The sequence below is a fragment of the Camelus bactrianus genome, chromosome 32 (genome assembly GCF_048773025.1).
Source record: "Camelus bactrianus isolate YW-2024 breed Bactrian camel chromosome 32, ASM4877302v1, whole genome shotgun sequence".
NCBI classification, from domain to species: domain Eukaryota; kingdom Metazoa; phylum Chordata; class Mammalia; order Artiodactyla; family Camelidae; genus Camelus; species Camelus bactrianus.
The window spans coordinates 28,213,468-28,236,892 of NC_133570.1; positions in this window are offsets into that span (position 1 = coordinate 28,213,468).

A 23,425-nucleotide genomic window follows, 5' to 3' on the forward strand; every position below is an offset into this window, starting at 1 on the left:
GAAGGGCTCCTAGGAGATCCCGGGTGCTGCAGACAGAAGACGGAACCTCCCCACACTCAGAATTCCGGAACACGGGTGACAGTGTGGGTGAGGTTTAGGGCCGCACTCCACGCAGCTTCCTGGTGTCACAGGTGTTCCCTGGCAGGGAGAAGTCCGCTAAGTACCTCCCCTGTCCATGGGGCGGCACTAGATGCTACCTGCTTTTCCAGCACAACCCCCTCCTTTCCCCGGCAGCCCGCACTGGGAGGGACTCTGGGAAGACACTCGAAGGGCTCCTAGGAGATCCCGGGTGCTGCAGACAGAAGACGGAACCTCCCCACACTCAGAATTCCGGAACACGGCTGACTGCGTGGGGGAGGTACGGGGCCGCCCTCCACGCAGCTGCCTGGTGTCACAGGTGTTCCCTGGCAGGGAGAAGTCCGCTAATTACCTCCCCTGTCCATGGGGAGGCACTAGATGCTACCTGCGTTTCCAGCCCAACCCCCTCCTTTCCTCGGCAGCCCGCAAAGTGAGGGATTCTGGGAAGAAACTCGAAGGGCTCCTAGGAGATCCCGGGTGCTGCAGACAGAAGACGGAACCTCCCCACAATCAGAATTCCAGAACACGGCTGACTGTGTGGGGGAGGTTCGGGGCCGCCCTCCACGCAGCTGCCTGGTGTCACAGGTGTTCCCTGGCAGGGGGAAGTCCGCTAATTACCTCCCCTGTCCATGGGGAGGCACTAGATGCTACCTGCGTTTCCAGCCCAACCCCCGGCTTTCCCAGCAGCCCGCACTGGGAGGGACTCGGGGAAGACACTCGAAGGGCTCCTAGGAGATCCCGGGTGCTGCAGACAGAAGACGGAACCTCCCCACACTCAGAATTCCGGAACACGGCTGACTGCGTGGGGGAGGTACGGGGCCGCCCTCCACGCAGCTGCCTGGTGTCACAGGTGTTCCCTGGCAGGGGGAAGTCCGCTAATTACCTCCCCTGTCCATAGGGAGGCACAAGATGCTACCTGCTTTTCCAGCCCAACCCCCGCATTTCCCCGGCAGCCCGCACTGGGAGGGTCTCGGGGAAGACACTCGAAGGGCTCCTAGGAGATCCCGGGTGCTGCAGACAGAAGACGGAACCTCCCCACACTCAGAATTCCGGAACACGGCTGACTGTGTTGGGGAGGTTCGGGGCCGCCCTCCACGCAGCTGCCTGGTGTCACAGGTGTTCCCTGGCAGGGAGAAGTCCGCTAATTACCTCCCCTGTCCATGGGGAGGCACTAGATGCTACCTGCTTTTCCAGCACAACCCCCTCCTTTCCCCGGCAGCCCGCAAAGGGAGGGACTCTGGGAAGACACTCGAAGGGCTCCAAGGAGATCCCGGGTGCTGCAGACAGAAGACGGAACCTCCCCACAATCAGAATTCCAGAACACGGCTGACTGTGTGGGGGAGGTTCGGGGCCGCCCTCCACGCAGCTGCCTGGTGTCACAGGTGTTCCCTGGCAGGGAGAAGTCCGCTAATTACCTCCCCTGTCCATGGGGAGGCACTAGATGCTACCTGCGTTTCCAGCCCAACCCCCGCCTTTCCCCGGCTGCACTCACAGTGAGGGACTCTGGGAAGACAGTCGAAGGGCTCCTAGGAGATCCCGGGTGCTGCAGACAGAAGACGGAACCTCCCCACACTCAGAATTCCGGAACACGGCTGACTGTGTGGGGGAGGTTCGGGGCCGCGCTCCACGCAGCTGCCTGGTGTCACAGGTGTTCCCTGGCAGGGGGAAGTCCGCTAATTACCTCCCTTGTCCATGGGGAGGCACATGATGCTACCTGCTTTTCCAGACCAACCTCCGCCATTCCCCGGCAGCCCGCACAGTGAGGGACTGGGGGAAGACACTCGAAGGGCTCCTAGGAGAACCCGGGTGCTGCAGACATAAGACGGAACCTCCCCACACTCAGAATTCCGGAACACGGATGACTGTGTGGGGGAGGTTCGGTGCCGCCCTCCACGCAGCTGCCTTGTGTCACAGGTGTTCCCTGGCAGGTGGAAGTCCGCTAATTACCTCCCCTGTCCATGGGGAGGCACTAGATGCTACCTGCGTTTCCAGCCCAACCCCCTCCTTTCCTCGGCAGCCCGCACTGGGAAGGACTGGGGGAAGACACTCGAAGGGCTCCTAGGAAATCCCGGGTGCTGCAGACAGAAGACGGAACCTCCCCACACTCAGAATTCCGGAACACGGGTGACTGTGTGGGTGAGGTTTAGGGCCGCACTCCACGCAGCTTCCTGGTGTCACAGGTGTTCCCTGGCAGGGGGAAGTCCGCTAATTACCTCCCTTGTCCATGGGGAGGCACTAGATGCTACCTGCGTTTCCAGCCCAACCCCCGCCTTTCCCCGGCTGCCCTCACAGTGAGGGACTCTGGGAAGACCCTCGAAGGGCTCCTAGGAGATCCCGGGTGCTGAAGACAGAAGACGGAACCTCCCCACACTCAGAATTCCGGAACACGGCTGACTGTGTGGGGGAGGATCGGGGCCGCTCTCCACGCAGCTGCCTGGTGTCACAGGTGTTCCCTGGCAGGGAGAAGTCCGCTAATTACCTCCCCTGTCCATGGGGAGGCACTAGATGCTACCTGCTTTTCCAGCAAAACCCACTCCTTTCCCTGGCAGCCCGCAAAGGGAGGGACTCTGGGAAGACACTCGAAGGGCTCCAAGGAGATCCCGGGTGCTGCAGACAGAAGACGGAACCTCCCCACAATCAGAATTCCAGAACACGGCTGACTGTGTGGGGGAGGTTCGGGGCCGCCCTCCACGCAGCTGCCTGGTGTCACAGGTGTTCCCTGGCAGGGAGAAGTCCGCTAATTACCTCCCCTGTCCATGGGGAGGCACTAGATGCTACCTGCGTTTCCAGACCAACCCCCTCCTTTCCTCGGCATCCCGCACTGGGACGGACTGGGGGAAGACACTCGAAGGGCTCCTAGGAGATCCCGGGTGCTGCAGACAAAAGACGGATCATCCCCACACTCAGAATCCCGGAACACGTCTGACTGTGTGGGTGAGGTTTAGGGCCGCCCTCCACGCAGCTGCCTGGTGTCACAGGTGTTCCCTGGCAGGGAGAAGTCCGCTAATTACCTCCCCTGTCCATGGGGAGGCACAAGATGCTACCTGCTTTTCCAGCCCAACCCCCGCATTTCCCCGGCAGCCCGCAATGGGAGGGTCTCGGGGAAGACACTCGAAGGGCTCCTAGGAGATCCCGGGTGCTGCAGACAGAAGACGGAACCTCCCCACACTCAGAATTCCGGAACACGGCTGACTGTGTGGGGGAGGTTCCGGGCCGCCCTCCACGCAGCTGCCTGGTGTCACAGGTGTTCCCTGGCAGGGAGAAGTCCGCTAATTACCTCCCCTGTCCATGGGGAGGCACTAGATGCTACCTGCTTTTAAAGCACAACCCCCTCCTTTCCCCGGCAGCCCGCAAAGGGAGGGACTCTGGGAAGACACTCGAAGGGCTCCAAGGAGATCCCGGGTGCTGCAGACAGAAGACGGAACCTCCCCAAAATCAGAATTCCAGAACACGGCTGACTGTGTGGGGGAGGTTTGGGGCCGCCCTCCACGCAGCTGCCTGGTGTCACAGGTGTTCCCTGGCAGGGAGAATTCCGCTAATTACCTCCCCTGTCCATGGGGAGGCACTAGATGCTACCTGCGTTTCCAGCCAAACCCCCTCCTTTCCTCGGCAGCCCGCACTGGGACGGACTGGGGGAAGACACTCGAAGGGCTCCTAGGAGATCCCGGGTGCTGCAGACAGAAGACGGAACCTCCCCACACTCAGAATTCCGGAACACGGGTGACAGTGTGGGTGAGGTTTAGGGCCGCAATCCACGCAGCTTCCTGGTGTCACAGGTGTTCCCTGGCAGGGAGAAGTCCGCTAATTACCTCCCCTGTCCATGGGGAGGCACTAGATGCTACCTGCTTTTCCAGCACAACCCCCTCCTTTCCCCGGCAGCCCGCACTGGGAGGGACTCTGGGAAGACACTCGAAGGGCTCCTAGGGGATCCCGGGTGCTGCAGACAGAAGACGGAACCTCCCCACAATCAGAATTCCAGAACACGGCTGACTGTGTGGGGGAGGTTCGGGGCCGCCCTCCACGCAGCTGCCTGGTGTCACAGGTGTTCCCTGGCAGGGAGAAGTCCGCTAATTACCTCCCCTGTCCATGGGGAAGCACTAGATGCTACCTGCGTTTCCAGCCCAACCCATTCTTTCCTCGGCAGCCCGCAAAGTGAGGGACTCTGGGAAGACACTCGAATGGCTCCTAGGAGATCCCGGGTGCTGCAGACAGAAGACGGAACCTCCCCACAATCAGAATTCCAGAACACGGCTGACTGTGTGGGGGAGGTTCGGGGCCGCCCTCCACGAAGCTGCCTGGTGTCACAGGTGTTCCCTGGCAGGGGGAAGTCCGCTAATTACCTCCCCTGTCCATGGGGAGGCACTAGATGCTATCTGCGTTTCCAGCCCAACCCCCGCCTTTCCCCGGCAGCCCGCACTGGGAGGGACTCGGGGAAGACACTCGAAGGGCTCCTAGGAGATCCCGGGTGCTGCAGACAGAAGACGGAACCTCCCCACACTCAGAATTGCGGAACACGGCTGACTGTGTGGGGGAGGTTCGGGGCCGCCCTCCACGCAGCTGCCTGGTGTCACAGGTGTTCCCTGGCAGGGAGAAGTCCGCTAATTACCTCCCCTGTCCATGGGGAGGTACTAGATGCTACCTGCTTTTCCAGCACAGCCCCCTCCTTTCCCCGGCAGCCCGCAAAGGGAGGGACTCTGGGAAGACACTCGAAGGGCTCCTAGGAGATCCCGGGTGCTGCAGACAGAAGACGGAACCTCCCCACACTCAGAATTCCGGAACACGGGTGACAGTGTGGGTGAGGTTTAGTGCCGCACTCCACGCAGCTTCCTGGTGTCACAGGTGTTCCCTGGCAGGGAGAAGTCCGCTAAGTACCTCCCCTGTCCATGGGGCGGCACTAGATGCTACCTGCTTTTCCAGCACAACCCCCTCCTTTCCCCGGCAGCCCGCACTGGGAGGGACTCTGGGAAGACACTCGAAGGGCTCCTAGGAGATCCCGGGTGCTGCAGACAGAAGACGGAACCTCCCCACACTCAGAATTCCGGAACACGGGTGACTGTGTGGGGGAGGTTCGGGGCCGCCCTCCACGCAGCTGCCTGGTGTCACAGGTGATCCCTGGCAGGGAGAAGTCCGCTAATTACCTCCCCTGTCCATGGGGAGGCACTAGATGCTACCTGCGTTTCCAGCCCAACCCCCTCCTTTCCTCGGCAGCCCGCAAAGTGAGGGATTCTGGGAAGAAACTCGAAGGGCTCCTAGGAGATCCCGGGTGCTGCAGACAGAAGACGGAACCTCCCCACAATCAGAATTCCAGAACACGGCTGACTGTGTGGGGGAGGTTCGGGGCCGCCCTCCACGCAGCTGCCTGGTGTCACAGGTGTTCCCTGGCAGGGGGAAGTCCGCTAATTACCTCCCCTGTCCATGGGGAGGCACTAGATGCTACCTGCGTTTCCAGCCCAACCCCCGGCTTTCCCAGCAGCCCGCACTGGGAGGGACTCGGGGAAGACACTCGAAGGGCTCCTAGGAGATCCCGGGTGCTGCAGACAGAAGACGGAACCTCCCCACACTCAGAATTCCGGAACACGGCTGACTGCGTGGGGGAGGTACGGGGCCGCCCTCCACGCAGCTGCCTGGTGTCACAGGTGTTCCCTGGCAGGGGGAAGTCCGCTAATTACCTCCCCTGTCCATAGGGAGGCACAAGATGCTACCTGCTTTTCCAGCCCAACCCCCGCATTTCCCCGGCAGCCCGCACTGGGAGGGTCTCGGGGAAGACACTCGAAGGGCTCCTAGGAGATCCCGGGTGCTGCAGACAGAAGACGGAACCTCCCCACACTCAGAATTCCGGAACACGGCTGACTGTGTTGGGGAGGTTCGGGGCCGCCCTCCACGCAGCTGCCTGGTGTCACAGGTGTTCCCTGGCACGGAGAACTCCGCTAATTACCTCCCCTGTCCATGGGGAGGCACTAGATGCTACCTGCTTTTCCAGCACAACCCCCTCCTTTCCCCGGCAGCCCGCAAATGGAGGTACTCTGGGAAGACACTCGAAGGGCTCCAAGGAGATCCCGGGTGCTGCAGACAGAAGACGGAACCTCTCCACAATCAGAATTCCAGAACACGGCTGACTGTGTGGGGGAGGTTCGGGGCCGCCCTCCACGCAGCTGCCTGGTGTCACAGGTGTTCCCTGGCAGGGAGAAGTCCGCTAATTACCTCCCCTGTCCATGGGGAGGCACTAGATGCTACCTGCGTTTCCAGCCCAACCCCCTCCTTTCCTCGGCAGCCCGCACTGGGACGGACTGGGGGAAGACACTCGAAGGGCTCCTAGGAGATCCCGGGTGCTGCAGACAGAAGACGGATCATCCCCACACTCAGAATCCCGGAACACGTCTGACTGTGTGGGTGAGGTTTAGGGCCGCCCTCCACGCAGCTGCCTGGTGTCACAGGTGTTCCCTGGCAGGGAGAAGTCCGCTAATTACCTCCCCTGTCCATGGGGAGGCACAAGATGCTACCTGCTTTTCCAGCACAACCCCCGCATTTCCCCGGCAGCCCGCACTGGGAGGGTCTCGGGGAAGACACTCGAAGGGCTCCTAGGAGATCCCGGGTGCTGCAGACAGAAGACGGAAACGCCCCACACTCAGAATTCCGGAACACGGCTGACTGTGTGGGGGAGGTTCGGGGCCGCCCTCCACGCAGCTGCCTGGTGTCACAGGTGTTCCCTGGCAGGGGGAAGTCCGCTAATTACCTCCCCTGTCCATGGGGAGGCACTAGATGCTACCTGCGTTTCCAGCCCAACCCCCGCCTTTCCCCGGCTGCCCTCACAGTGAGGGACTCTGGGAAGACACTCGAAGGGCTCCTAGGAGATCCCGGGTGCTGCAGACAGAAGACGGAACCTCCCCACACTCAGAATTCCGGAACACGGCTGACTGTGTGGGGGAGGTTCGGGGCCGCCCTCCACGCAGCTGCCTGGTGTCACAGGTGTTCCCTGGCAGGGGGAAGTCCGCTAATTACCTCCCCTGTCCATGGGGAGGCACATGATGCTACCTGCTTTTCCAGCCCAACCTCCGCCATTCCCCGGCAGCCCGCACAGGGAGGGACTGGGGGAAGACACTCGAAGGGCTCCTAGGTGAACCCGGGTGCTGCAGACAGAAGACGGAACCTCCCCACACTCAGAATTCCGGAACACGGATGACTGTGTGGGGGAGGTTCGGGGCCGCCCTCCACGCAGCTGCCTGGTGTCACAGGTGTTCCCTGCAGGAGGAAGTCCGCTAATTACCTCCCCTGTCCATGGGGAGGCACTAGATGCTACCTGCGTTTCCAGCCCAACCCCCGCCTTTCCCCGGCAGCCCGCACTGGGAGGGACTCGGGGAAGACACTCGAAGGGCTCCTAGGAGATCCCGGGTGCTGCAGACAGAAGACGGAACCTCCCCACACTCAGAATTCCGGAACACGGCTGACTGTGTGGGGGAGTTTCGGGGCCACCCTTCACGCAGCTGCCTGGTGTCACAGGTGTTCCCTGGCAGGGAGAAGTCCGCTAAATACCTCCCCTGTCCATGGGGAGGCACTAGATGTTACCTGCTTTTCCAGCACAACCCCCTCCTTTCCCCGGCTGCCCTCACAGTGAGGGACTCTGGGAAGACACTCGAAGGGCTCCTAGGAGATCCCGGGTGCTGCAGACAGAAGACGGAACCTCCCCACACTCAGAATTCCGGAACACGGCTGACTGTGTGGGGGAGGTTCGGGGCCGCACTCCACGCAGCTGCCTGGTGTCACAGGTGTTCCCTGGCAGGGAGAAGTCCGCTAATTACCTCCCCTGTCCATGGGGAGGCACTAGATGCTACCTGCGTTTCCAGCCCAACCCCCGCCTTTCCCCGGCAGCCCGCACTGGGAGGGACTCGGGGAAGACACTCGAAGGGCTCCTAGGAGATCCCGGGTGCTGCAGACAGAAGACGGAACCTCCCCACACTCAGAATTCCGGAACACGGCTGACTGTGTGGGGGAGGTTCGGGGCCACCCTTCACGCAGCTGCCTGGTGTCACAGGTGTTCCCTGGCAGGGAGAAGTCCGCTAAATACCTCCCCTGTCCATGGGGAGGCACTAGATGCTACCTGCTTTTCCAGCACAACCCCCTCCTTTCCCCGGCAGCCCGCAAAGGGAGGGACTCTGGGAAGACACTCGAAGGGCTCCTAGGAGATCCCGGGTGCTGCAGACAGAAGACGGAACCTCCCCACACTCAGAATTCCAGAACACGGGTGACTGTGTGGGTGAGGTTTAGGGCCGCACTCCACGCAGCTTCCTGGTGTCACAGGTGTTCCCTGGCAGGGGGAAGTCCGCTAATTACCTCCCCTGTCCATGGGGAGACACTAGATGCTACCTGCGTTTCCAGCCCAACCACCGCCTTTCCCCGGCTGCCCTCACAGTGAGGGACTCTGGGAAGACACTCGAAGGGCTCCTAGGAGATCCCGGGTGCTGCAGACAGAAGACGGAACCTCCCCACACTCAGAATTCCGGAACACGGCTGACTGTGTGGGGGAGGTTCGGGGCCGCCCTCCACGCAGCTGCCTGGTGTCACAGGTGTTCCCTGGCAGGGGGAAGTCCGCTAATTACCTCCCTTGTCCATGGGGAGGCACATGATGCTACCTGCTTTTCCAGCCCAACCTCCGCCATTCCCCGGCAGCCCGCACAGGGAGGGACTGGGGGAAGACACTCGAAGGGCTCCTAGGTGAACCCGGGTGCTGCAGACATAAGACGGAACCTCCCCACACTCAGAATTCCGGAACACGGATGACTGTGTGGGGGAGGTTCGGTGCCGCCCTCCACGCAGCTGCCTTGGGTCACAGGTGTTCCCTGGCAGGTGGAAGTCCGCTAATTACCTCCCCTGTCCATGGGGAGGCACTAGATGCTACTTGCGTTTCCAGCCCAACCCCCTCCTTTCCTCGGCAGCCCGCACTGGGACGGACTGGGGGAAGACACTCGAAGGGCTCCTAGGAGATCCCGGTTGCTGCAGACAAAAGACGGATCCTCCCCACACTCAGAATCCCGGAACACGTCTGACTGTGTGGGTGAGGTTTAGGGCCGCCCTCCACGCAGCTGCCTGGTGTCACAGGTGTTCCCTGGCAGGGGGAAGTCCGCTAATTACCTCCCCTGTCCATGGGGAGGCACTAGATGCTACCTGCGTTTCCAGCACAACCCCCGCCTTTCCCCGGCAGCCCGCACTGGGAGGGACTCGGGGAAGACACTCGAAGGGCTCCTAGGAGATCCCGGGTGCTGCAGACAGAAGACGGAACCTCCCCACACTCAGAATTCCGGAACACGGATGACTGTGTGGGGGAGGTTCGGGGCCGCCCTCCACGCAGCTGCCTGGTGTCACAGGTGTTCCCTGGCAGGGGGAAGTCCGCTAATTACCTCCCCTGTCCATGGGGAGGCACTAGATGCTACCTGCGTTTCCAGGACAACCCCCTCCTTTCCTCGGTATCCCGCATTGGGACCGACTGGGGGAAGACACTCGAAGAGCTCCTAGGAGATCCCGGGTGCTGCAGACAAAAGACGGATCCTCCCCACACTCAGAATCCCGGAACACGTCTGACTGTGTGGGTGAGGTTTAGGGCCGCCCTCCACGCAGCTGCCTGGTGTCACAGGTGTTCCCTGCCAGGGAGAAGTCAGCTAATTACCTCCCCTGTTCATGGGGAGGCACTAGATGCTACCTGCGTTTCCAGCCTAACCCACTCCTTTCCTCGGCAGCCCGCACTGGGAAGGACTGGGGGAAGACACTCGAAGGGCTCCTAGGAGATCCCGGGTGCTGCAGACAGAAGACGGAACCTCCCCACACTCAGAATTCCGGAACACGGGTGACTGTGTGGGTGAGGTTTAGGGCCGCACTCCACGAAGCTTCCTGGTGTCACAGGTGTTCCCTGGCAGGGGGAATTCCGCTAATTACCTCCCTTGTCCATGGGGAGGCACTAGATGCTACCTGCGTTTCCAGCCCAACCCCCGCATTTCCCCGGCTGCCCTCACAGTGAGGGACTCTGGGAAGACCCTCGAAGGGCTCCTAGGAGATCCCGGGTGCTGAAGACAGAAGACGGAACCTCCCCACACTCAGAATTCCGGAACACGGATGACTGTGTGGGGGAGGTTCGGGGCCGCTCTCCACGCAGCTGCCTGGTGTCACAGGTGTTCCCTGGCAGGGAGAAGTCCGCTAATTACCTCCCCTGTCCATGGGGAGGCACTAGATGCTACCTGCTTTTCCAGCACAACCCCCTCCTTTCCCCGGCAGCCCGCAAAGGGAGGGACTCTGGGAAGACACTCGAAGGGCTCCAAGGAGATCCCGGGTGCTGCAGACAGAAGACGGAACCTCCCCACAATCAGAATTCCAGAACACGGCTGACTGTGTGGGGGAGTTTCGGGGCCGCCCTCCACGCAGCTGCCTGGTGTCACAGGTGTTCCCTGGCAGGGGGAAGTCCGCTAATTACCTCCCCTGTCCATGGGGAGGCACTAGATGCTACCTGCGTTTCCAGCCAAACCCCCTCCTTTCCTCGGAAGCCCGCACTGGGACGGACTGGGGGAAGACACTCGAAGGGCTCCTAGGAGATCCCGGGTGCTGCAGACAGAAGACGGAACCTCCCCACACTCAGAATTCCGGAACACGGCTGACTGCGTGGGGGAGGTTCGGGGCCGCCCTCCACGCAGCTGCCTGGTGTCACAGGTGTTCCCTGGCAGGGGGAAGTCCGCTAATTACCTCCCCTGTCCATGGGGAGGCACAAGATGCTACCTGCTTTTCCAGCCCAAACCCCGCATTTCCCCGGCAGCCCGCACTGGGAGGGTCTCGGGGAAGACACTCGAAGGGCTCCTAGGAGATCCCGGGTGCTGCAGACAGAAGACGGAACCTCCCCACACTCAGAATTCCGGAACACGGCTGACTGTGTTGGGGAGGTTCGGGGCCGCCCTCCACGCAGCTGCCTGGTGTCACAGGTGTTCCCTGGCAGGGAGAAGTCCGCTAATTACCTCCCCTGTCCATGGGGAGGCACTAGATGCTACCTGCTTTTCCAGCACAACCCCCTCCTTTCCCCGGCAGCCCGCAAAGGGAGGGACTCTGGGAAGACACTCGAAGGGCTCCAAGGAGATCCCGGGTGCTGCAGACAGAAGACGGAACCTCCCCACAATCAGAATTCCAGAACACGGCTGACTGTGTGGGGGAGGTTCGGGGCCGCCCTCCACGCAGCTGCCTGGTGTCACAGGTGTTCCCTTGCAGGGAGAAGTCCGCTAATTACCTCCCCTGTCCATGGGGAGGCACTAGATGCTACCTGCGTTTCCAGCCCAACCCCCTCCTTTCCTCGGCAGCCCGCACTGGGACGGACTGGGGGAAGACACTCGAAGGGCTCCTAGGAGATCCCGGGTGCTGCAGACAGAAGACGGATCATCCCCACACTCAGAATCCCGGAACACGTCTGACTGTGTGGGTGAGGTTTAGGGCCGCCCTCCACGCAGCTGCCTGGTGTCACAGGTGTTCCCTGGCAGGGAGAAGTCCGCTAATTACCTCCCCTGTCCATGGGGAGGCACAAGATGCTACCTGCTTTTCCAGCACAACCCCCGCATTTCCCCGGCAGCCCGCACTGGGAGGGTCTCGGGGAAGACACTCGAAGGGCTCCTAGGAGATCCCGGGTGCTGCAGACAGAAGACGGAAACGCCCCACACTCAGAATTCCGGAACACGGCTGACTGTGTGGGGGAGGTTCGGGGCCGCACTCCACGCAGCTTCCTGGTGTCACAGGTGTTCCCTGGCAGGGGGAATTCCGCTAATTACCTCCCCTGTCCATGGGGAGGCACTAGATGCTACCTGCGTTTCCAGCCCAACCCCCGCCTTTCCCCGGCTGCCCTCACAGTGAGGGACTCTGGGAAGACACTCGAAGGGCTCCTAGGAGATCCCGGGTGCTGCAGACAGAAGACGGAACCTCCCCACACTCAGAATTCCGGAACACGGCTGACTGTGTGGGGGAGGTTCGGGGCCGCCCTCCACGCAGCTGCCTGGTGTCACAGGTGTTCCCTGGCAGGGGGAAGTCCGCTAATTACCTCCCCTGTCCATGGGGAGGCACATGATGCTACCTGCTTTTCCAGCCCAACTTCCGCCATTCCCCGGCAGCCCGCACAGGGAGGGACTGGGGGAAGACACTCGAAGGGCTCCTAGGTGAACCCGGGTGCTGCAGACAGAAGACGGAACCTCCCCACACTCAGAATTCCGGAACACGGATGACTGTGTGGGGGAGGTTCGGGGCCGCCCTCCACGCAGCTGCCTGGTGTCACAGGTGTTCCCTGCAGGGGGAAGTCCGCTAATTACCTCCCCTGTCCATGGGGAGGCACTAGATGCTACCTGCGTTTCCAGCCCAACCCCCGCCTTTCCCCGGCAGCCCGCACTGGGAGGGACTCGGGGAAGACACTCGAAGGGCTCCTAGGAGATCCCGGGTGCTGCAGACAGAAGACGGAACCTCCCCACACTCAGAATTCCGGAACACGGCTGACTGTGTGGGGGAGTTTCGGGGCCACCCTTCACGCAGCTGCCTGGTGTCACAGGTGTTCCCTGGCAGGGAGAAGTCCGCTAAATACCTCCCCTGTCCATGGGGAGGCACTAGATGTTACCTGCTTTTCCAGCACAACCCCCTCCTTTCCCCGGCTGCCCTCACAGTGAGGGACTCTGGGAAGACACTCGAAGGGCTCCTAGGAGATCCCGGGTGCTGCAGACAGAAGACGGAACCTCCCCACACTCAGAATTCCGGAACACGCCTGACTGTGTGGGGGAGGTTCGGGGCCGCACTCCACGCATCTGCCTGGTGTCACAGGTGTTCCCTGGCAGGGAGAATTCCGCTAATTACCTCCCCTGTCCATGGGGAGGCACTAGATGCTACCTGCGTTTCCAGCCCAACCCCCGCCTTTCCCCGGCAGCCCGCACTGGGAGGGACTCGGGGAAGACACTCGAAGGGCTCCTAGGAGATCCCGGGTGCTGCAGACAGAAGACGGAACCTCCCCACACTCAGAATTCCGGAACACGGCTGACTGTGTGGGGGAGGTTCGGGGCCACCCTTCACGCAGCTGCCTGGTGTCACAGGTGTTCCATGGCAGGGAGAAGTCCGCTAAATACCTCCCATGTCCATGGGGAGGCACTAGATGCTACCTGCTTTTCCAGCACAACCCCCTCCTTTCCCCGGCAGCCCGCAAAGGGAGGGACTCTGGGAAGACACTCGAAGGGCTCCTAGGAGATCCCGGGTGCTGCAGACAGAAGACGGAACCTCCCCACACTCAGAATTCCGGAACACGGCTGACTGCGTGGGGGAGGTTCGGGGCCGCCCTCCACGCAGCTGCCTGGTGTCACAGGTGTTCCCTGGCAGGGGGAAGTCCGCTAATTACCTACCCTGTCCATGGGGAGGCACAAGATGCTACCTGCTTTTCCAGCCCAAACCCCGCATTTCCCCGGCAGCCCGCACTGGGAGGGTCTCGGGGAAGACACTCGAAGGGCTCTTAGGAGATCCCGGGTGCTGCAGACAGAAGACGGAACCTCCCCACACTCAGAATTCCGGAACACGGCTGACTGTGTGGGGGAGGTTCGGGGCCGCACTCCACGCAGCTGCCTGGTGTCACAGGTGTTCCCTGGCAGGGAGAAGTCCGCTAATTACCTCCCCTGTCCATGGGGAGGCACTAGATGCTACCTGCTTTTCCAGCACAACCCCCTCCTTTCCCCGGCACCCCGCAAAGGGAGGGACTCTGGGAAGACACTCGAAGGGCTCCAAGGAGATCCCGGGTGCTGCAGACAGAAGACGGAACCTCCCCACACTCAGAATTCCGGAACACGGCTGACTGTGTGGGGGAGGTTCGGGGCCGCACTCCACGCAGCTTCCTGGTGTCACAGGTGTTCCCTGGCAGGGGGAAGTCCGCTAATTACCTCCCCTGTCCATGGGGAGGCACTAGATGCTACCTGCGTTTCCAGCCCAACCCCCTCCTTTCCTCGGCAGCCCGCACTGGGACGGACTGGGGGAAGACACTCGAAGGGCTCCTAGGAGATCCCGGGTGCTGCAGACAGAAGACGGAACCTCCCCACACTCAGAATTCCGGAACACGGGTGACAGTGTGGGTGAGGTTTAGGGCCGCACTCCACGCAGCTTCCTGGTGTCACAGGTGTTCCCTGGCAGGGAGAAGTCCGCTAAGTACCTCCCCTGTCCATGGGGCGGCACTAGATGCTACCTGCTTTTCCAGCACAACCCCCTCCTTTCCCCGGCAGCCCGCACTGGGAGGGACTCTGGGAAGACACTCGAAGGGCTCCTAGGAGATCCCGGGTGCTGCAGACAGAAGACGGAACCTCCCCACACTCAGAATTCCGGAACACGGCTGACTGCGTGGGGGAGGTACGGGGCCGCCCTCCACGCAGCTGCCTGGTGTCACAGGTGTTCCCTGGCAGGGAGAAGTCCGCTAATTACCTCCCCTGTCCATGGGGAGGCACTAGATGCTACCTGCTTTTCCAGCCCAACCCCCTCCTTTCCTCGGCAGCCCGCAAATTGAGGGATTCTGGGAAGAAACTCGAAGGGCTCCTTGGAGATCCCGGGTGCTGCAGACAGAAGACGGAACCTCCCCACAATCAGAATTCCAGAACACGGCTGACTGTGTGGGGGAGGTTCGGGGCCGCCCTCCACACAGCTGCCTGGTGTCACAGGTGTTCCCTGGCAGGGGGAAGTCCGCTAATTACCTCCCCTGTCCATGGGGAGGCACTAGATGCTACCTGCGTTTCCAGCCCAACGCCCGGCTTTCCCAGCAGCCCGCACTGGGAGGGACTCGGGGAAGACACTCGAAGAGCTCCTAGGAGATCCCGGGTGCTGCAGACAGAAGACGGAACCTCCCCACACTCAGAATTCCGGAACACGGCTGACTGCGTGGGGGAGGTACGGGGCCGCCCTCCACGCAGCTGCCTGGTGTCACAGGTGTTCCCTGGCAGGGGGAAGTCCTCTAATTACCTCCCCTGTCCATAGGGAGGCAGAAGATGCTACCTGCTTTTCCAGCCCAACCCCCGCATTTCCCCGGCAGCCCGCACTGGGAGGGTCTCGGGGAAGACACTCGAAGGGCTCCTAGGAGATCCCGGGTGCTGCAGACAGAAGACGGAACCTCCCCACACTCAGAATTCCGGAACACGGCTGACTGTGTTGGGGAGGTTCGGGGCCGCCCTCCACGCAGCTGCCTGGTGTCACAGGTGTTCCCTGGCAGGGAGAAGTCCGCTAATTACCTCCCCTGTCCATGGGGAGGCACTAGATGCTACCTGCTTTTCCAGCACAACCCCCTCCTTTCCCCGGCAGCCCGCAAAGGGAGGGACTCTGGGAAGACACTCGAAGGGCTCCAAGGAGATCCCGGGTGCTGCAGACAGAAGACGGAACCTCCCCACAATCAGAATTCCAGAACACGGCTGACTGTGTGGGGGAGGTTCGGGGCCGCCCTCCACGCAGCTGCCTGGTGTCACAGGTGTTCCCTTGCAGGGAGAAGTCCGCTAATTACCTCCCCTGTCCATGGGGAGGCACTAGATGCTACCTGCGTTTCCAGCCCAACCCCCTCCTTTCCTCGGCAGCCCGCACTGGGACGGACTGGGGGAAGACACTCGAAGGGCTCCTAGGAGATCCCGGGTGCTGCAGACAGAAGACGGATCATCCCCACACTCAGAATCCCGGAACACGTCTGACTGTGTGGGTGAGGTTTAGGGCCGCCCTCCACGCAGCTGCCTGGTGTCACAGGTGTTCCCTGGCAGGGAGAAGTCCGCTAATTACCTCCCCTGTCCATGGGGAGGCACAAGATGCTACCTGCTTTTCCAGCACAACCCCCGCATTTCCCCGGCAGCCCGCACTGGGAGGGTCTCGGGGAAGACACTCGAAGGGCTCCTAGGAGATCCCGGGTGCTGCAGACAGAAGACGGAAACGCCCCACACTCAGAATTCCGGAACACGGCTGACTGTGTGGGGGAGGTTCGGGGCCGCACTCCACGCAGCTTCCTGGTGTCACAGGTGTTCCCTGGCAGGGGGAATTCCGCTAATTACCTCCCCTGTCCATGGGGAGGCACTAGATGCTACCTGCGTTTCCAGCCCAACCCCCGCCTTTCCCCGGCTGCCCTCACAGTGAGGGACTCTGGGAAGACACTCGAAGGGCTCCTAGGAGATCCCGGGTGCTGCAGACAGAAGACGGAACCTCCCCACACTCAGAATTCCGGAACACGGCTGACTGTGTGGGGGAGGTTCGGGGCCGCCCTCCACGCAGCTGCCTGGTGTCACAGGTGTTCCCTGGCAGGGGGAAGTCCGCTAATTACCTCCCCTGTCCATGGGGAGGCACATGATGCTACCTGCTTTTCCAGCCCAACTTCCGCCATTCCCCGGCAGCCCGCACAGGGAGGGACTGGGGGAAGACACTCGAAGGGCTCCTAGGTGAACCCGGGTGCTGCAGACAGAAGACGGATCCTCCCCACACTCAGAATTCCGGAACACGGATGACTGTGTGGGGGAGGTTCGGGGCCGCCCTCCACGCAGCTGCCTGGTGTCACAGGTGTTCCCTGCAGGGGGAAGTCCGCTAATTACCTCCCCTGTCCATGGGGAGGCACTAGATGCTACCTGCGTTTCCAGCCCAACCCCCGCCTTTCCCCGGCAGCCCGCACTGGGAGGGACTCGGGGAAGACACTCGAAGGGCTCCTAGGAGATCCCGGGTGCTGCAGACAGAAGACGGAACCTCCCCACACTCAGAATTCCGGAACACGGCTGACTGTGTGGGGGAGTTTCGGGGCCACCCTTCACGCAGCTGCCTGGTGTCACAGGTGTTCCCTGGCAGGGAGAAGTCCGCTAAATACCTCCCCTGTCCATGGGGAGGCACTAGATGTTACCTGCTTTTCCAGCACAACCCCCTCATTTCCCCGGCTGCCCTCACAGTGAGGGACTCTGGGAAGACACTCGAAGGGCTCCTAGGAGATCCCGGGTGCTGCAGACAGAAGACGGAACCTCCCCACACTCAGAATTCCGGAACACGGCTGACTGTGTGGGGGAGGTTCGGGGCCGCACTCCACGCATCTGCCTGGTGTCACAGGTGTTCCCTGGCAGGGAGAATTCCGCTAATTACCTCCCCTGTCCATGGGGAGGCACTAGATGCTACCTGCGTTTCCAGCCCAACCCCCGCCTTTCCCCGGAAGCCCGCACTGGGAGGGACTCGGGGAAGACACTCGAAGGGCTCCTAGGAGATCCCGGGTGCTGCAGACAGAAGACGGAACCTCCCCACACTCAGAATTCCGGAACACGGCTGACTGTGTGGGGGAGGTTCGGGGCCACCCTTCACGCAGCTGCCTGGTGTCACAGGTGTTCCATGGCAGGGAGAAGTCCGCTAAATACCTCCCATGTCCATGGGGAGGCACTAGATGCTACCTGCTTTTCCAGCACAACCCCCTCCTTTCCCCGGCAGCCCGCAAATGGAGGGACTCTGGGAAGACACTCGAAGGGCTCCTAGGAGATCCCGGGTGCTGCAGACAGAAGACGGAACCTCCCCACACTCAGAATTCCGGAACACGGGTGACTGTGTGGGTGAGGTTTAGGGCCGCACTCCACGCAGTTTCCTGGTGTCACAGGTGTTCCCTGGCAGGGGGAAGTCCGCTAATTACCTCCCCTGTCCATGGGGAGGCACTAGATGCTACCTGCGTTTCCAGCCCAACCCCCGCCTTTCCCCGGCTGCCCTCACAGTGAGGGACTCTGGGAAGACACTCGAAAGGCTCCTAGGAGATCCCGGGTGCTGCAGACAGAAGACGGAACCTCCCCACACTCAGAATTCCGGAACACGGATGACTGTGTGGGGGAGGTTCGGTGCCGCCCTCCACGCAGCTGCCTTGTGTCACAGGTGTTCCCTGGCAGGGGGAAGTCCGCTAATTACCTCCCCTGTCCATGGGGAGGCACTAGATGCTACCTGCGTTTCCAGCCCAACCCCCTCCTTTCCTCGGCAGCCCGCACTGGGACGGACTGGGGGAAGACACTCGAAGGGCTCCTAGGAGATCCCGGGTGCTGCAGACAAAAGACGGATCCTCCCCACACTCAGAATCCCGGAACACGTCTGACTGTGTGGGTGAGGTTTAGGGCCGCCCTCCACGCAGCTGCCTGGTGTCACAGGTGTTCCCTGGCAGGGGGAAGTCCGCTAATTACCTCCCCTGTCCATGGGGAGGCACTAGATGCTACTTGCGTTTCCAGCACAACCCCCGCCTTTCCCCGGCAGCCCGCACTGGGAGGGACTCGGGGAAGACACTCGAAGGGCTCCTAGGAGATCCCGGGTGCTGCAGACAGAAGACGGAACCTCCCCACACTCAGAATTCCGGAACACGGATGACTGTGTGGGGGAGGTTCGGGGCCGCCCTCCACGCAGCTGCCTGGTGTCACAGGTGTTCCCTGGCAGGGGGAAGTCCGCTAATTTCCTCCCCTGTCCATGGGGAGGCACTAGATGCTACCTGCGTTTCCAGGCCAACCCCCTCCTTTCCTCAGTATCCCGCATTGGGACCGACTGGGGGAAGACACTCGAAGAGCTCCTAGGAGATCCCGGGTGCTGCAGACAAAAGACGGATCCTCCCCACACTCAGAATCCCGGAACACGTCTGACTGTGTGGGTGAGGTTTAGGGCCGCCCTCCACGCAGCTGCCTGGTGTCACAGGTGTTCCCTGGCAGGGAGAAGTCAGCTAATTACCTCCCCTGTTCATGGGGAGGCACTAGATGCTACCTGCGTTTCCAGCCTAACCCACTCCTTTCCTCGGCAGCCCGCACTGGGAAGGACTGGGGGAAGACACTCGAAGGGCTCCTAGGAGATCCCGGGTGTTGCAGACAGAAGACGGAACCTCCCCATACTCAGAATTCCGGAACACGGGTGACTGTGTGGGTGAGGTTTAGGGCCGCACTCCACGAAGCTTCCTGGTGTCACAGGTGTTCCCTGGCAGGGGGAATTCCGCTAATTACCTCCCTTGTCCATGGGGAGGCACTAGATGCTACCTGCGTTTCCAGCCCAACCCCCGCATTTCCCCGGCTGCCCTCACAGTGAGGGACTCTGGGAAGACCCTCGAAGGGCTCCTAGGAGATCCCGGGTGCTGAAGACAGAAGACGGAACCTCCCCACACTCAGAATTCCGGAACACGGATGACTGTGTGGGGGAGGTTCGGGGCCGCTCTCCACGCAGCTGCCTGGTGTCACAGGTGTTCCCTGGCAGGGAGAAGTCCGCTAATTACCTCCCCTGTCCATGGGGAGGCACTAGATGCTACCTGCTTTTCCAGCACAACCCCCTCCTTTCCCCGGCAGCCCGCAAAGGGAGGGACTCTGGGAAGACACTCGAAGGGCTCCAAGGAGATCCCGGGTGCTGCAGACAGAAGACGGAACCTCCCCACAATCAGAATTCCAGAACACGGCTGACTGTGTGGGGGAGGTTCGGGGCCGCCCTCCACGCAGCTGCCTGGTGTCACAGGTGTTCCCTGGCAGGGAGAAGTCCGCTAATTACCTCCCCTGTCCATGGGGAGGCACTAGATGCTACCTGCGTTTCCAGACCAACCCCCTCCTTTCCTCGGCAGCCCGCACTGTGACGGACTGGGGGAAGACACTCGAAGGGCTCCTAGGAGATCCCGGGTGCTGCAGACAAAAGACGGATCATCCCCACACTCAGAATCCCGGAACACGTCTGACTGTGTGGGTGAGGTTTAGGGCCGCCCTCCACGCAGCTGCCTGGTGTCACAGGTGTTCCCTGGCAGGGAGAAGTCCGCTAATTACCTCCCCTGTCCATGGGGAGGCACAAGATGCTACCTGCTTTTCCAGCCCAACCCCCGCATTTCCCCGGCAGCCCGCACTGGGAGGGTCTCGGGGAAGACACTCGAAGGGCTCCTAGGAGATCCTGGGTGCTGCAGACAGAAGACGGAACCTCCCCACACTCAGAATTCCGGAACACGGCTGACTGTGTGGGGGAGGTTCGGGGCCGCCCTCCACGCAGCTGCCTGGTGTCACAGGTGTTCCCTGGCAGGGAGAAGTCCGCTAATTACCTCCCCTGTCCATGGGGAGGCACTAGATGCTACCTGCTTTTCCAGCACAACCCCCTCCTTTCCCCGGCAGCCCGCAAAGGGAGGGACTCTGGGAAGACACTCGAAGGGCTCCAAGGAGATCCCCGGTGCTGCAGACAGAAGACGGAACCTCCCCACAATCAGAATTCCAGAACACGGCTGACTGTGTGGGGGAGTTTCGGGGCCGCCCTCCACGCAGCTGCCTGGTGTCACAGGTGTTCCCTGGCAGGGAGAAGTCTGCTAATTACCTCCCCTGTCCATGGGGAGGCACTAGATGCTACCTGCTTTTCCAGCCCAACCTCCGCCATTCCCCGGCAGCCCGCAAAGGGAGGGACTGGGGGAAGACACTCGAAGGGCTCCTAGGTGAACCCGGGTGCTGCAGACAGAAGACGGAACCTCCCCACACTCAGAATTCCGGAACACGGATGACTGTGTGGGGGAGGTTCGGGGCCGCCCTCCACGCAGCTGCCTGGTGTCACAAGTGTTCCCTGGCAGGGGGAAGTCCGCTAATTACCTCCCCTGTCCATGGGGAGGCACTAGATGCTACCTGCGTTTCCAGCCCAACCCCCGCCTTTCCCCGGCAGCACGCACAGGGAGGGACTCGGGGAAGACACTCGAAGGGCTCCTAGGAGATCCCGGGTGCTGCAGACAGAAGACGGAACCTCCCCACACTCAGAATTCCGGAACACGGCTGACTGTGTGGGGGAGGTTCGGGGCCACCCTTCACGCAGCTGCCTGGTGTCACAGGTGTTCCCTGGCAGGGAGAAGTCCGCTAAATACCTCCCCTGTCCATGGGGAGGCACTAGATGCTACCTGCTTTTCCAGCACAACCCCCTCATTTCCCCGGCAGCCCGCAAAGGGAGGGACTCTGGGAAGACACTCGAAGGGCTCCTAGGAGATCCCGGGTGCTGCAGACAGAAGACGGAACCTCCCCAAACTCAGAATTCCAGAACACGGCTGAATGTGTGGGGGAGGTTCGGGGCCGCCCTCCACGCAGCTGCCTGGTGTCACAGGTGTTCCCTGGCAGGGAGAAGTCCGCTAATTACCTCCCCTGTCCATGGGGAGGCACTAGATGCTACCTGCGTTTCCAGCCCAACCCCCGCCTTTCCTCGGCAGCCCGCACTGGGACGGACTGGGGGAAGACACTCGAAGGGCTCCTAGGAGATCCCGGGTGCTGCAGACAGAAGACGGATCATCCCCACACTCAGAATCCCGGAACACGTCTGACTGTGTGGGTGAGGTTTAGGGCCGCCCTCCACGCAGCTGCCTGGTGTCACAGGAGTTCCCTGGCAGGGAGAAGTCCGCTAATTACCTCCCCTGTCCATGGGGAGGCACAAGATGCTACCTGCTTTTCCAGCCCAACCCCCGCATTTCCCCGGCAGCCCGCACTGGGAGGGTCTCGGGGAAGACACTCGAAGGGCTCCTAGGAGATCCCGGGTGCTGCAGACAGAAGACGGAACCTCCCCACACTCAAAATTCGGGAACACAGCTGACTGTGTGGGGGAGGTTCGGGGCCGCACTCCACGCAGCTTCCTGGTGTCACAGGTGTTCCCTGGCAGGGGGAAGTCCGCTAATTACCTCCCCTGTCCATGGGGAGGCACTAGATGCTACCTGCGTTTCCAGCCCAACCCCCGCCTTTCCCCGGCTGCCCTCACAGTGAGGGACTCTGGGAAGACACTCGAAGGGCTCCTAGGAGATCCCGGGTGCTGCAGACAGAAGAAGGAACCTCCCCACACTCAGAATTCCGGAACACGGCTGACTGTGTGGGGGAGGTTCGGGGCCGCCCTCTTCGCAGCTGCCTGTTGTCACAGGTGTTCCCTGGCAGGGGGAAGTCCGCTAATTACCTCCCCTGTCCATGGGGAGGCACTAGATGCTACCTGCGTTTCCAGCCCAACCCTCGCCTTTCCCCGGCAGCCCGCACTGGGAGGGACTCGGGGAAGACACTCGAAGGGCTCCTAGGAGATCCCGGGTGCTGCAGACAGAAGACGGAACCTCCCCACACTCAGAATTCCGGAACACGGCTGACTGTGTGGGGGAGGTTCGGGGCCAACCTTCACGCAGCTGCCTGGTGTCACAGGTGTTCCCTGGCAGGGAGAAGTCCGCTAATTACATCCCCTGTCCATGGGGAGGAACAAGATGCTACCTGCGTTTCCAGCCCAACCCCCGCCTTTCCCCGGCAGCCCGCACTGGGAGGGACTCGGGGAAGACACTCGAAGGGCTCCTAGGAGATCCCGGGTGCTGCAGACAGAAGACGGAACCTCCCCACACTCAGAATTCCGGAACACGGCTGACTGTGTGGGGGAGGTTCGGGGCCACCCTTCACGCAGCTGCCTGGTGTCACAGGTGTTCCCTGGCAGGGAGAAGTCCGCTAAATACCTCCCCTGTCCATGGGGATGCACTAGATGCTACCTGCTTTTCCAGCACAACCCCCTCCTTTTCCCGGCAGCCCGCAAAGTGAGGGACTCTGGGAAGACACTCGAAGGGCTCCTAGGAGATCCCGGGTGCTGCAGACAGAAGACGGAACCTCCCCAAACTCAGAATTCCAGAACACGGCTGAATGTGTGGGGGAGGTTCGGGGCCGCCCTCCACGCAGCTGCCTGGTGTCACAGGTGTTCCCTGGCAGGGAGAAGTCCGCTAATTACCTCCCCTGTCCATGGGGAGGCACTAGATGCTACCTGCGTTTCCAGCCCAACCCCCGCCTTTCCTCGGCAGCCCGCACTGGGACGGACTGGGGGAAGACACTCGAAGGGCTCCTAGGAGATCCCGGGTGCTGCAGACAGAAGACGGATCATCCCCACACTCAGAATCCCGGAACACGTCTGACTGTGTGGGTGAGGTTTAGGGCCGCCCTCCACGCAGCTGCCTGGTGTCACAGGTGTTCCCTGGCAGGGAGAAGTCCGCTAATTACCTCCCCTGTCCATGGGGATGCACAAGATGCTACTTGCTTTTCCAGCCCAACCCCCGCATTTCCCCGGCAGCCCGCACTGGGAGGGTCTCGGGGAAGACACTCGAAGGGCTCCTAGGAGATCCCGGGTGCTGCAGACAGAAGACGGAACCTCCCCACACTCAAAATTCGGGAACACAGCTGACTGTGTGGGGGAGGTTCGGGGCCGCACTCCACGCAGCTTCCTGGTGTCACAGGTGTTCCCTGGCAGGGGGAAGTCCGCTAATTACCTCCCCAGTCCATGGGGAGGCACTAGATGCTACCTGCGTTTCCAGCCCAACCCCCGCCTTTTTCCGGCTGCCCTCACAGTGAGGGACTCTGGGAAGACACTCGAAGGGCTCCTAGGAGATCCCGGG